The 15,197-nt window shown below is 36.9% G+C and overlaps 1 protein-coding gene and 1 long non-coding RNA gene across 2 annotated transcripts in view; one reads left to right on the top strand and one right to left on the bottom strand.

The window, feature by feature from the left end:
- Positions 1–15,197, top strand: part of LOC134663473 (E3 ubiquitin-protein ligase TRIM9) — a 287,295-nt gene that overhangs the window by 175,314 nt on the left and 96,784 nt on the right. The gene's annotated exons all lie outside the window — the stretch shown is intronic.
- Positions 5,100–10,253, bottom strand: LOC134670421 (uncharacterized). The gene is made up of 3 exons (XR_010099057.1): positions 10,171–10,253; positions 9,156–9,238; positions 5,100–5,524 (listed from the first exon to the last, which is right to left on the bottom strand). It is a non-coding gene; the product is annotated as an uncharacterized LOC134670421 (long non-coding RNA).

Below are 15,197 nucleotides of genomic sequence, written 5' to 3'. Positions count from 1 at the left end.
AAATCCACTAACAAAGTTACAGCAACACAACAAAAAGTACTATAAAAATCTTTTAACAATTTAAAATACAATATACTCGTCATATCTAGACGAGTAAGCAAGTTCTCGTAAGCCCCCGGATGATCCGGATCTAGGACCTATGATCACCTAGGTACTTACTAATGGAGCCTTTGACAATCGAACTGGAAATACAAATTCTTTATTGCAGTAACTAATAATACATTGCAATCGATACCTATAGTTCGTTTTTTTAGCATTAGAAAGAACTCCACAGAAGCAAGCGTGCAGTTTTTATCAGGGTCTTTAATTGTTAATAATTATTGAATTATCTAATGAAGCATGGTCAATACATATAATTTACTTCAAATTATTACCACTAAAAGTGCCGGATTTGGACCACAAGCTTACTTCTGCGAAGTTCTTTCTAATGCTAAAAAAAGGGACTGTAAGCATATTTCAGGTAGGTACATTATAATTGTAAGTGGCAAACCAATATGTCAGTAGGAAAAGCGTAAATTGATATTTGCCGTTTGTACTGGTCTGGTGGTGGTGTTTGTATAGGTACCTACAAGTCGCGCGAGTGTCTAAAAATACCTAAGTTAAACAGTATAAGCTTAGTGGTCTGCCTGATTATAAAAAAAAAACATATAACTATCAGGTAGTCACAATTTATATTGCCTACTACCTATATTTTACAATATTCTACATAATTCACAGATAGTAAACGGGTACAAAAACGGGCGCTGAGGCTCTAGGATATAGTCACAAATAAATACTAGCTATTTATTATGCTATTCTGTCTAAAAAAAATGTGAGGAGTGAGATCGTCGGAGGAATCATCTCGATTATACCTTTTCTGCTACCGGATACTTTCTGCTAACAAGAGCTGTCCCTCTCAGCAGAAATTATCCTGTTACACTTGTGACAGGATATATTTAGTCCTTATATTTCTAATAAGGAGATCACCATAAAGGATGGCTCACGCTATGAGACAGGGCTGAGACCGAGCCGGAGTACCAGCGCTTCGTTTTATATGGAAAGCACCACGTGAACACCGATCAGCCGTCATAGAAAATGACGTGTCGAACGCCTCGGCTCGGATCCCGCCCGGTCTAGCGTGAGTCATCCTTAATTTTTACTTAAAATGTAACATTACGTTAGCTATGTTTGTACGGACGACAATCCTGTTTACAGAAGTTGTTGGAAGTTACAGAACCGACCTCTAGCTGACAATATTCGTTACCATACATGTACCACACACTCTCAAAAGACACAAAGGAGACTGGCGAAGCCACGTCACAACTACTAAAAAAATGGGTGAGTCAACTATTCCTTGACGTTATGTACATTATAAGCGCTTATTACACTTCCACACCGTCGGGCCTTAATGCGATCGTGGCCGACGGTGCGCCCGAGCAAGATCGTTTTGCGTTTCACGAAATATAAGGACATCGTCAACAATATTTCAATTGTAACAAATACTTTGTCTCGAATTGGCAAACATGGTTGATACTTTTGTAGTTGAACTATTTTTTACACCAAGAAATATTGTGAACTATGTGACAATATTTCATGAAACCACATGAAACGGAAAACGATTCTTGCCCGATATCGGGGCAATCGTCAGCCGTCTGAAGGCAGAATAAGTGTAATAAGCCCTATTGTGTCCAGGGACTGTCTCATATCAAACATAAAGTGTCATTCTATGGAACTTGCTAACTATGTAAACATACAACTACGTAAACATTGAAATTGTCTCTGAATGATGAACTTCCTTCCGACTTTTGTTTACATAAGTAGTTAGCAAGTTCCATAGAATGACACTTTAGGCAAATAATCTTTCAGAAAGAGTCTTTGTAGTGTTACGCTAATACTAGCACCCAAAAGAAAGGAATGAGTACCTATTGTTTTGTAGTTCAGAAAACCATAACTATGGCAATGAGTGGGAAAACAGGTTGATTCACCCACTTATACACTTGTAGTGGCCACATGTAACCAAATACAGGTAAGTACATATCTAATATCGCCTGGCAAACCAAGCATTTAGGTGCAAAATTCAAATTTCATATGGGAGATGATAGAATATTCCCGCCATTTTTTTTTCAATTTGCCGCCTTTTCTACTAACAAATTTGGTTTGCCAGACCATATACCTATCGTTACATTGTTAACTTAGTTAGATATTTGCTAACTTTAAATAAACTAGGTAAACCCTACCTACCAGGTAGGTTTACCTGTAATCTATAGTTTGGGAAGAGTCGTTTGTCAGTGGAGCATTTTAAGCAGAAAGAACAGAGAGGCTATCGCAAAAACCGAAATTCGCAAATTGCGGGGATCTTTCTCTTTTACTGCAATGAAGAATTATGCCTTCATTGGAGTAAAAGAGAAAGATCCCCACAATTTGCAAACCTTTGATTTTCGCGGTTATAGCTCAGTACTCTCTTTTCCGTAACAGTTTTTTACTGACAATTACTTGTTTACCAAACTATATAATTACAGATTTCAATACCTTTCATGTTAATATACAGTATGTCTTTTGACAAACTATACTTAGGTACACCTATTTGTAGTAAAATAATTAGATTTATTTCTATCTCTATTCGAAAATAAACTCGTCTAGTTTCACATATTAATACGTATCGCCCGTCGCTTAATAGGTACGTAAACAATAGGTACGTAGAGTAGAAGTGAAATGCTGATATCACTGTCGATAACTAACTTATAGCTGCGCCCCTTCCGTCAGTTAAGTAGGTACACAATAAGTAAGGTACATGTGAATTGCTTTAGTATGCTTTGTTATAACTGTATCCAAGAAATGTTTTTCGGAAATAAACAATTTTTTTTATGACCGACTTATATCGGGCTTTTATTACTCGTAATAGTCGTAATGTAATTTACACCTAGCCTTTTGGCGCGCGAATGATATCTGAGGGTCTACTACAGCCAAAATCACAAAATCGAAAAACGTTATTCTACCTGTCTGCCGGTAGCAGTATCGGCTTAGGTACAAACAGCAATACTCTTAACTATCCAACTGTGGACCTTATGCTTTTTGTAATAAGGTTGAAACCATGGTTTCATAAAGTGTACACGCATTGTGACCCCGGGTTCGAATCCCTAGGGTGAACTTTTTGTTTGTTATTTTTTTTCCGTTATTTTTTTCGTTTACAAAATATCAGAAGATTCTTAACAATATTTTAAAAATAAAAAAAAATATTTGCCTTGAATTGCCGATAATATTCAATGCTTAATATTTTTTCGTCGTCTTTCCTCTTAAAAAGTATATTGGTAACGGACATAACGGTGTCCTGATATTATGTGGAACGGAAAACGAATCAGGCGACTAATGTCGTAAGGAAAAATGACTTAAAATAATAACGTCTAAACTAAAATGTCTAAATACCTATTATTGTCAAGAAATTTAAAAAACTAAAAGTATCAATAACGAAGTACAAAAATAAAACTAAAAGTCTAAATGAGAATAGTAGGTACCGAAAAAAAGATATCGCGAATTGTATTTTCGAAATAAATGTAACCAAGGCGATGTCTTAACATCTCAGGTTTAGGCTGCGTTTCCACCAGAGATGTGCGAGGTAGCTGGGTGCATAGCCAAGTTGCAAATCGTTCACACTCCGTAGCGAACGAAACGCCCAATGTCTCTGTCACAGTAATATATAACTGAATAGTATACTTAACCGTTATCTGAGACTGTCTGTTCGTCTGTCTGTCACCAGGCTGTACCTCATGAACCGTGATAGCTAGGCAGTTGAAATTTTCACAGATGATGTATTTCTGTTGCCGCTATAACAACAAATACTAAAAACACATTATAATAAATATTTAAATGGGGCTCCCATACAACAAACGTCATTTTTTCCCTTTTTTGAGTAACGGAGTCCCTTCGTGCACGATACTAACATGCACTTGGGCGGTTTTTTTTTACATTATTATAATTCGTAATTTTTCCTTATAGACATTAATCGACAAATAATTCCGAAAAACTGCTTTTAGCATGCTTACTAACTAGGGTGGCAGAGTAAGACCAAGGTAACGCTGCAGTGTTTTTCAAAGCAAAGACTTGCAAAGTGTTATTTTAAAATCATAATTTCATAGCTGTTGGACATTTAAAATATAACACTTGCATGTCTGGTCTGAATCTAGCAAGCAGCTTAGGTATGTTTGACTTAGGACAAAGTGTTCGCTTGAGACTTGGGTTCTATTCCCGCCATCGGTGAACTTTTTCGTTTTTTTTTTTACTTTTTGCGCTGAGTTTTTCCTTTCAGAAAACCGGCTTAGGTACAGTCGACGTCAAAGAGAAATTTACAGCCAAAGTAACAAAAAAATGTTTACACGACCTAAATGCTATGACAATAAAGTCGTGTAAATAATTTTTTGTAACGTTAGTCGTAAAGATCTCTTTGACGTCGACTGTACAAACAGCAATACTCTTAACTATCCATCGATGGACCTTATGCATGGTTTCATAAAGTGTACACGCATTGTGACCCCGGGTTCGCATCCCACCTAGGGTGAACTTTTTGTTTGTTATTATTTTTATTTTTTTATAGCGACGGCTCCTGTGCTGCCCCCTATAGTTCCTAATAAGTATTAGGAACATATTAAATATATTAAAAACGGGTCACTCACGTATTTTAAGTGTAAAAAAATTTTGTTATTAAAAAAGTGTTAGGAACATTAAAAAAAATACCTAGGGGACTTGTTTTTCGCTTCTTTTTCTTATACTTATTAACCAATAAATCGAAAAATGTCATACGTAGAGGCATAGCTAAGTAATAATAGTTAATAAGAATAATAAGTATAAATTAAATTATGTAAAAATAATTTTCCATAATGTCAATATCCTGAGAGCAAAATGGGGATTACGTTTGTTTGAAGAAGCGGTTGTCCTATTTCCTCTTAACCTTTCGTATGCCTTGTCATATCAGTAGGTTATTAAATCAGTAGCAAATGTTTAACAAAGGCATACGAAGGGTTATGTATTATTAGATATTAAGTATAACGGAAAACTGCTGTACAAAGAGTGCCCTGGGCCCCGGGTAGATGTAATAACCGGTATTATACAAAAAGACAGATGCCATTTTACTATTAGGTACTGGTTCAGGTAGTGTGTGATGTGCCTTAAATAGTCGTCGAGTGAAAAATGTACTCATTGACTTTTGGTCCCTCCTGCATGCTCGCTGCTTCTTGGACTTTAGTGAGAGGCCTAACTGAGGCGATTGGTAAGAAGTTACTAGCTGACCCAGTCCGTAGGCTGTCTGGATCAAGGTCATTTTTATTATGTTCACTAAGAAAAGTGTAATATTTAAATTAGTTTTAGTCCCAAAGTTCAGTTGCCTTCTATTAGAAAACCACCGCACAAGTTCTTTACCAACCGCCTGAGATTGGAGTCACAGCCCGTAACATTGTTCTGCAGCTTTTCGAACTAAGTACCTACTTTTCGTAACTATTTATAAATCGCCCGCTGTTTAAGTGCACTCCTGCAGCCTTGAGACTCTTCTTGTGTTCTGAAAAAAAAAAGCAACAAAGAAAATTTTATTGAGTTATAAAACATTATGTCACTATTGTAATAACCTAAAAATTCTAAAAACAACTAGATTAATTTACAGTCATATTGCTGGCATTTTGCTTTTGGAACAAAATGTGTGAACGCATGTGACCTGAGTTCGATTCCCAGGAAAGGTGAACTTTTTGTGTTTATTTTAAAATATATTTATTACAAAATTAATAAGTAAACCCGCGCTAGTGTAGATGGAGGTCTTTCAAAATGTCAAATGAATAGAAGTTTTCGGGGTTCCAAGCTTTTAATTATCGCTATTTTCACTCCATATTCATAATTGTGATAAATCTTTGATTATAATCATGGTAAACCATAGCTATAGCTCAATAAATACTAGTGGTACTTATAAAAAAAAGTGCCAACTAAAATACTTATATGCATTTAGAAAAATAAGATTTTTGACACCCCCCCCCCCCCACCCCCTAAAATCATCCAAAAAACATGCTTCGAATGACCCCGTTTCCTCCTACGTCATGCTACCGTCATCCGATGTCCAGACCCCCCCCCCCCCCCTAATTTGAAATGACGTAATTTATGAATAGCCCCATGTAAGAATTTTGATAACTTCTGTTTTACTGGACCAACATCAACAGTGGCGCCAACTGGTGAGCAAAGAACGCTAGCCCTCATTTACAGTCATATTGCTGGCATTTTGCTTCGGAACAAAATGTGTGATCGCATGTGACTTGAGTTCGATTCCCAGGAAAGGTGAACTTTTTGTGTTTAATTTTTATTTGTAATTTTGATTGCAATTTGTATCCTTTTTTAGTTTTAACAAGATTAAAATATGCTTCAGCAAAATAAATAATGTTCTTTACTAATTGTTATACTTCGTTTTATTTAGCATTAGAAAGAAGTTGAAAGAAGGTAAACGATCTTGACATGTCTTTTGATTGAAAAGCGCGTTTTGTAAATTAAGAACTATTACTTATGAAAGCATATACTATGATCGTATTACATACATAATTGTTACATATTTGCCGTAACTTATTTTTAAAATGTGTTTTTCAATTAAAAGTCACATCAAGATTGTTTACCTTATTTCTATTGCTAAAAAAAACGAACTATAGTACATAGTAATTAATAACAAATAATAATAATAGCAAGGTGAGGTCTATTGTGACTTTAAGAGCTGTCGAAAGAGGGCGTTAAAATAAACGATTCTATATCAAAATAAAAATGCAAATTTTAATAAGTTTTTGGCAAAAATTACATTTTTGGTACAAGCTTTTATCGCTGACTGTATTTCAGCTCAATCACCGGCACCGGGAAGTGGAGATCAAATTTAACTTGCAAGATTTGATTACAGACAACGGGACAGGTGAAACTAAATAAAAGCTAGTAAAAGATTTCAAAATTAATAACATAATAACTAAACCCGCGTCGCACGTTCGATCCCCGACCGCGATGTAAATTATGTATTTACAAAAAAAATATAGAATTTAATGGGCGGTATCTTATCTTATCTTATAACTTTAAACGAGCAATTCTTGTTATTTAAATGAAATTTGCTATATGGGGGTTATCGGGGGCGGAAAGTCGATCTAGCTAAGTCTTATATCTGGGAAAACGCGATTGTTTTCTCCGTGGGTTTTGATGCTAGAGCAATGATTTTTTCAACACAGATTAATATTGTCAATATCTGTGTCGGACCGTTTTGATATTTTTCTTTTTTAAGGCGCTAGACCCCTTCAAAAATGGCCTCATTGACTATGCCGCAATGAAGCTATCTAATGAAAAATATATCCCATCAAAAACATAAATGTAAAAAAGGAGAGCCAAGTTCAATACAAAAATTATGCTTGGCTGTGGGGTTCGCCGCAAAAAGAATGGAGATCTAAATGAGTGCCAAGTTCTATGCAAAATCCAAATATGTATTTATAGGAACAAAATAACATTATAAACAAGTATTAAACTCTATTTCTTTGCTTTATTGGATACCTATAACAATTGCTGTTATTTAAAAAAAATGCGAGATCTTAAAGCAGGTTAGATTTGACTTGGCCAGTTTTCATTACATCAGTCATTTTATAAAGTTATTCAACATATATATTTTGTAATTCTGATAAAAACTGGCCAAGCCAAATCTAACCTACTTTAAGATCTCACATTTATTTTAAATAACAGCAATTGTTATAGGTATCCAATAAAGCAAAGAAATAGAGTTTAATACTTGTTTATAATGTTATTTTGTTCCTATAAATACATATTTGGATTTTGCATAGAACTTGGCACTCATTTAGATCTCCATTCTTTTTGCGGCGAACCCCACAGCCAAGCATAATTTTTGTATTGAACTTGGCTCTCCTTTTTTACATTTATGTTTTTGATGGGATATCAATACTTTTTGTAAAGAAAACTAGGCAGGTATTGAGATTTAATGTTTTTTCTTGTGTTTCCGCTGCATGTTTTTTACTTCTGTTCTTTGTATTAATTATGTGGTGCCGCGCGCCGCCAACGACACACCGTTGGCCGGTTGTTTAGCGCGTATTACAGGTTTTTTGTATGGGGACCCCCCCTATTTTTTAACTTTTTTATTTTTAGATTTTTTTCCTACGCTTACACACAATTACCGAGCTGGATACCAAATTTCATCCTTCTAGGTCATCTGGAAGTAGGTTAGGTTTAGGTACTATATGCCAGTCACAATAAAAAAGAAATTTGTATGGGAACCCCCCCTATTTATTAACTTTTTTTTGTTTTTAGATTTTTTCCTACGCTTACACACAATAACCGAGCTGGATTCCAAATTTCATCCTTCTAGGTCATCTGGAAGTAGGTTAGGTTTAGGTACTTATATGTCAGTCACAATAAAAAATGTTTTTTTTTGTATGGGGACCCCCCCTATTTTATAACTTTTTTTAATTTTTAGATTTTTTCCTACGCTTTCACACCATAACTGAGCTGGATTCCAAATCTCATCCTTCTAGGTCATCTGGAAGTAGGTTAGGTTTAGGTACTTATATGTCAGTCACAATAAAAAATGGTTTTTTTGTATGGGGACCCCCCCTATTTTATAACTTTTTTTAATTTTTAGATTTTTTCCTACGCTTTCACACAATAACTGAGCTGGATTCCAAATTTCATCCTTCTAGGTCATCTGGAAGTAGGTTAGGTTTAGGTACTATAGGTATGTCAGTCAGTCTTAAAATTTACGACTTTTTGACCTTCATATCTTTATAACCGTTTGAGCTAGCTTCATGAAATTTGGGCTTCTAGATGTCCTTATGGATATAATTAAACACACGTAGTTTTATGTGTTTACGTTAAAGATGTTTTGAGTTATAGAAGGGTCAAAAGTGGCACCAAGTGGTTCGTGTAATATTACACTTGGCGCTGGCTAGCCAGTTCCTTTGCTTGAACTTGGCTTGACACGCTGCCGCGTGTCTAGATTTCTAGACGTAGGAAGACTAATGCATGGATTATAAATTATCTACTTAAAACGATATTTAAATCAGCGCTGGGGGTCTACCGCGAACACCGAAGTTTGCTAATTGCGGGCATCTTTCTCGTTTACTCTCATTACGGCGTAATTAGAGTGACAAATTCATAATTCACTTTAATTGAATTTAGCTGACCTGCTAGATATCCAATAGTAGTACTTGTGTAGCCTGCAGTCTCTTTCGTTTGTCTTGTTGGTTGGAAACATGGGGCTCATCACCTGTAATTTTAAAAGTAAGAATATAAGAATAAGAATACATTTTATTATCAATAAAAACACGTAACAGAATATTGCAGGGGTCTCCGCACTAGGCTACGCCTGTATCGCGGGGAACCAGTTACAATTAAAATTAATTAATTGGTCATTTCTCCATACAAACGTACTCGACTGTTTCCTCCGTGGGTTTTGATGTTAGAGTAATGATTTTTTCAACACAGATTAATATTATTGTTAATATCTGTGTCAGACCGTTTTGCTTTTTTTGATATTTTTGTTTTTAAGGCGTTAGAGCCCTTCAAAAATGGCCTCATTGACTATGCCGCAATGAGAGGCATAGTATTCAAAACTGACATCAATTAGCCAAAAAAGCAAAACGGTCCTACACAGATAATTTCATAATTATTTAGATTTCCAAATTTGGTTACGATTGGTTAAGTTTTGGAGTAGGAAACAGTCGAGTACGAAACCTGGATTTTTGAGATTTTTACGCAGGATTTTTCGCCTTGTCCTTATCGCACTAGTTTAAGGAGCCGCTTCCGATAACGAGACGGGTATATTTCCCTAAAATATTTAAAACTCAGCTCCTGTTTCGTCTTAATTAACACAAGTTCGCAATTCCTGTATCGCTGTTATATTGCGGTGCATGGATAGATATACCTATTTTGTTGACTGTAATCAAACACTCAAGCAGATTTTACTTCACATAGCTCAAAGTGGAAAAATAAAGCTATCTAATGAAAAATATATTTCTAGACGTAGGAAGACTAATGCATGGATTATAAATTATCTACATAAAACGATATTTAAATCAGCGCTGGGGGTCTACCGCGAACACCGAAGTCTGCTAATTGCGGGCATCTTTCTCGTTTACTCTCATTACGGCGTAATTAGAGTGACAAATTCATAATTCACTTTAATTGAATTTAGCTGACCTGCTAGATATCCAATAGTAGTACTTGTGTAGCCTGCAGTCTCTTTCGTTTGTCTTGTTGGTTGGAAACATGGGGCTCACCTGTAATTTTAAAAGTCCATCATACGAAAAGAATACAGGTAAAGAGGTATGTACCTACCAGGTAGTGATCGGTAGATTTTTTAGGGTACCTATACACTCAAAGTTAAGTATTGTCGAGGCTCGCGAAGGCCGAAGGCCGAGCTCCGCGTAGGGCCGAAGGCCCGAAGCGTCACACGAGAGGGGGAAGTTGGAGCTTAAACACGACCCAATAGGAAAAGTGTCTTGACAACCTCAGGTCGGGCCTACGGCCTTATGTACAATTACAAAAATAAATTACAATTGAATATAACATACATACATATAATCACGCCTATTTCCCGGAGGGGTAGGCAGAGACCACGGATTTAATATAAATAGGTATCTTATATATAAATTACAATTGAAAGTTTAACAAATATCCGTACATTTAGATAAGTTTCCACGTAGATGTCGCTGTTTCGTGCATTCAAAATTCTGCTTCGCGTAATCATGGTTTTTAGGGTTCCGTACCCAAAGGGTAAAACGGGACCCTATTACTAAGACTTCGCTGTCCGTCCGTCCGTCTGTCTGTCACCAGGCTGTATCTCACGAACCGTGATAGCTAGACAGTTGAAATTTTCACAGATGATGTATTTCTGTTGCCGCTATAACAACAAATACTAAAAACAGAATAAAATAAAGATTTAAGTGGGGCTCCCATACAGCAAACGTGATTTTTGACCAAAGTTAAGCAACGTCGGGCGTGGTCAGTACTTGGATGGGTGACCGTTTTCTTTTTGCATTTTTTTCGGGTTTTTTTTGCTTTATGGTACGGAACCCTTCGTGCGCGAGTTCGACTCGCACTTGCCCGGTTTTTAACTATTTATTTACTGGGAATGTAGCTCACGGCCAGGCTGTGCTATTACAAATTGGAATTTAGACATATTGCAATTACAAATTGGGATTCTCCTGTATTTCTTCGATTTTTCTTGGGATAATGATGACCAGTCCCATTATTACTTATTATGTATACCGTGGAGTCAACATCATAATCTGCCACTTTTTCGGTTTAGCTTAGAGGTACGAGCGTATGTTTTCGCTTGGCACTAATTGTTCACAAAGTATCTGAGTGCGATCCCCGAGACTTTTAATTTTAATACGTATATAGTACGGAGAATGGAATGGAGTTTCCGTAAGGCGCGAGTAGGGTCCAACCTGAAATATGCGGCAGATTCCTGCAGCTGACCTGTCTCCACACGTATTGGCTCGCCTTTCCTGTGGCATAAGACAGTGAAGCCGAGAGGGTAATGCAGGTGCTGGGCATCCCTGCGTTTCCTTAATTCCGTCCCAGGCGGTGTAATGTATGTTACACCATAAATCGTCTGCAATAGACGTAAAGGCCAATGATGAGTACAGAGACGAAATGTTCCATTATTTTCCAAAACATACTATTCTATTTTCTTTCCTCAGCAGCCTAGTGACGTCTGAATGATGTCTGTGTTATGTTATAAATGTTATAATGTTGGGTGGCTGATGGTGATGGATGAGATGGCCCTACACATTTCTTAAAAAACATTTTACTATAATAGCCTATAATTATGTCGGACTACCTGACGCCCACAACTTCGTTTGCGTGGAATTGAATAATTAAATTTTCGTTGAATTGTGTGTAAAAAATCTAAAAAGTAAGTACTTATAGATCTTATAGCAAAGTTACGTACACTTATCACGTGTTTAAGGGTTAAATAAGAAAATTAACCTTTATAGCCCTTAACTCTTGTGTATGTCTACAGGAACGACGTAACATAGTTTTCTGTTTGACCCGTTTACTGTGTTAATAATGCCTAGAATGTCTACACTACACATTCTAGGAACATCTATATATATAGTTTAAGACATTCTTATTTTTAACTTCCTACTCCGTCTTTAAACCGTAAAAGTTATAATTATAGTATATTACGCAATTTCAGTTCTTTCCTCGCTTCGGTCTCATCGTCAGGCCCTGGGAATATAGACTGGTAGTAACGAAATATCGCTGAACGATCATGTGAACCTCGGTTCCTTTAAAGATTTCCAGTTTCATTATCATATTTTGGGTCAGGGATATTTACTATCATCTTCGACGAGGAAAAATATCGTAAAAAAATCTTATCAGAATAAAGCCTACATTTCTTTCTAAAGGTAAACTTCCGATGGCAGTTCCTTTTGTTATAAATAGCGCCTGTACTTATACCAATCCTTGTGGTGTTAAGTATAAATGTGATTGCAATAAACTTAACTATAAGTAAGTAAATAAAAATAAACCTAAGCTATACGGCTACCATCAGTTTGGTATTGACATAAACGCTATCGTGAACGTAATTTACTTTCTATGCATCGCTCGTAGTACTGACATATTAGTGCGAAAGAGATACTTATATAGAAAGTAAATTACGTTCACGATAGCGTTTATCTCAATGCCAAACTGATGGTAGCCGTACTAACCCATAATAACTATTGTACAGTTGTTACTCTTCGAAGGCCGCAAAAATATGTGACACGCTTTTATGGCTGTTCAAATAAGATCGTGTCAGATATTTTTGCTGCCTTCGTTGTGTAACATATTATTGCAGGTGACTGTACTTAATAACCCAACTCGCATCGTTACCTACCTACCTATTAGCTGTATAGTACCTAAGTAAACTTAATGAACAAAATTGTATGAATGACATTATTAAGGGCATCCGATAGCTGGCGCGGGTAGTATGAACGTTAGCGTTATGACTGTGAGCACGGCGCGGCGGATTTTACCTGCATTGGCACCGGCGCGCGTGTGCCCTCGCGCCTTCCTCGGAACTCCTGCCTCTGCAAATCCACACTTTTTTACCTTTTCAATGGAATAAGTAACCTAAACAATAGCTTTGCAAATCCAAAGGGGGGGGGGGTCTGGATATCGGATGATTCGAAGCATGATTTTTGGATGATTTTAGGGGGGGGGGGATCGTCACAAATCGATGACGTAATTTATGGACAGCCCCTATGTTACTACAGTACCTATACGTCACTATCCCTTTCACATTACCTACATAATCCACATCACTGGTAACTAATGATAATATGTGTGACGTAAAATTTTGATTTATCTAAAACCCAATTGTCAAATCCTGGAATGATGACAATGGGGCCAACCTATAAAGCGCCTTTCCAAAAAAGTAGGTCTTCGAGCCACCAGTGAACATACAGCGAGATGCATAAAAATCAGCTAAATGCGAGTCGGACTCGAGCATGAAGGGTTCCGTACCATTACGTAAAAGTGCGAGTCACAATTGCTTTTCTAGGGTTCCGTACATAAGTCCGACTCACGCTTAACTGCACATTTCTAGCCCCCTCCAGACTATGCGCGTGAATCGCGGGCGAAGCCGCGAATGCGAGTGTGGTGTCGATTTCGCAGATTGTTCTCGCCTTCGCGCCTTGTTCTCCGTTTTTTGTCGGTATTTCGGCCCGCGTCAAAGGAGACGCGAAGCGCGAATTTGCAAGACTCCACATTAACACAATATTTTGACTCCTCTGTGGCAAGATAAATACTAATTCTATTATGATTATATTATATTAAGCAGCTATATTTTACGGTTTTACAATAAAACAAAATGGAAAAACAGCTAAAGCACGTATGATGCCATAGATAACTAACAGTTAAACTCGATCAGCTGATGCTTTTCCGCCATATTGCCGCAAACCAAACTGCGAAATCGCCGTGAAGTGTGCGAGTGTGGAGTCTTACGTCAACTTCGCGATATGTTCGCTCCGCGACGTCGCGCCGCGATTCACGCACATAGTCTGGAGGGGGCTTATCGAGCTATCACGGTATATGAGTTATTGCATGATGACAGACAGATAGACAGACAGACAGACAGACGGACGGACGGACGGACGGACGGACGGACAGACAGACAGACAGGCAGACTGACAGACAGGCAGACAGACAGACAGACAGACGGACAGAAAGCGGACGGAGTCTTAGTAATAGAGTCCCGTTTTTACCCTTTTGGTACAGAATAACCCTATTAAGCGAATTAAAAAAATTGTGAAGGAACCTCTTACGTGAAGAATTATATTTTCACTTCTCATGCTCAAAAAGTGCACTTTTATGTCGTGCGTAGACGACATAAAATCGCATTTTATGCTCTAAAGCATAAAAGTAAAATTTTCTTCTAAGACTAAGGTAATCGGTCTCAACCGCCAAACAGTTAAAGCATATTGCACAATTTTACTGAGCAATAAAATTGTGTAGATGACAAAACTTGTTACCTATATTATTTTATTTTTGCTACAATTTATTAGAAATCCGTATTTTCTGTCATTAAATTTAGTAAATCACATAAAATAGGAGTCGATTATCGTTCAAAAATGCTCCAAAATGTTTGACTTGGCAGAAAACCAAGCATCTGAAACTCTGATCACATGTTGAAAATTAAAAAAAAAATCAAAAAGTTAGTTGGCGGGAATTGGTTATGTATTATGTTCTTTCGCTTTACGACAATTTGGTGGTGTAAATTGCCGTGAAAATGTGTTTTATTTTCCTCGCAATCGAAGTGAAAAGCAGAGTGTACAACAAGGGCATAAATGTCCATTTTTACCCTCGTCTACTATTTTGCTAAAAACTTGCCTCGGGTAAAAATGGGTCACTTTATGCCCTTGTTGTACAATCTACTATTTTTTTCTTGCTCATCACACATAACAGCGGAATGCCCAGGGTGCCTAGATCACAATACTTGATAGAAAACGCCAATCGAAACTTAGGTAAATAGTGCATGACTTTTCGATAGTGGATTTAAAGTTTTCTGAGATGAGATAGGTTTGTAACCGCCTTGATGAAGGTTTGAAGTCTAAAAGTAAATAATTACTTAATTCATAATGAGTATTACCTATTACTATTATTTATTTTACCCGAGCGAAGCCGGGTTTTCATCTAGTATACCTATATAAATGTGCTGTCTTTAAGAGGAACAA

The sequence above is a fragment of the Cydia fagiglandana genome, chromosome 1, assembly GCF_963556715.1.
Source record: "Cydia fagiglandana chromosome 1, ilCydFagi1.1, whole genome shotgun sequence".
Lineage (NCBI taxonomy): Eukaryota > Metazoa > Arthropoda > Insecta > Lepidoptera > Tortricidae > Cydia > Cydia fagiglandana.
This window is presented reverse-complemented; position numbering and strand designations above follow the sequence as displayed.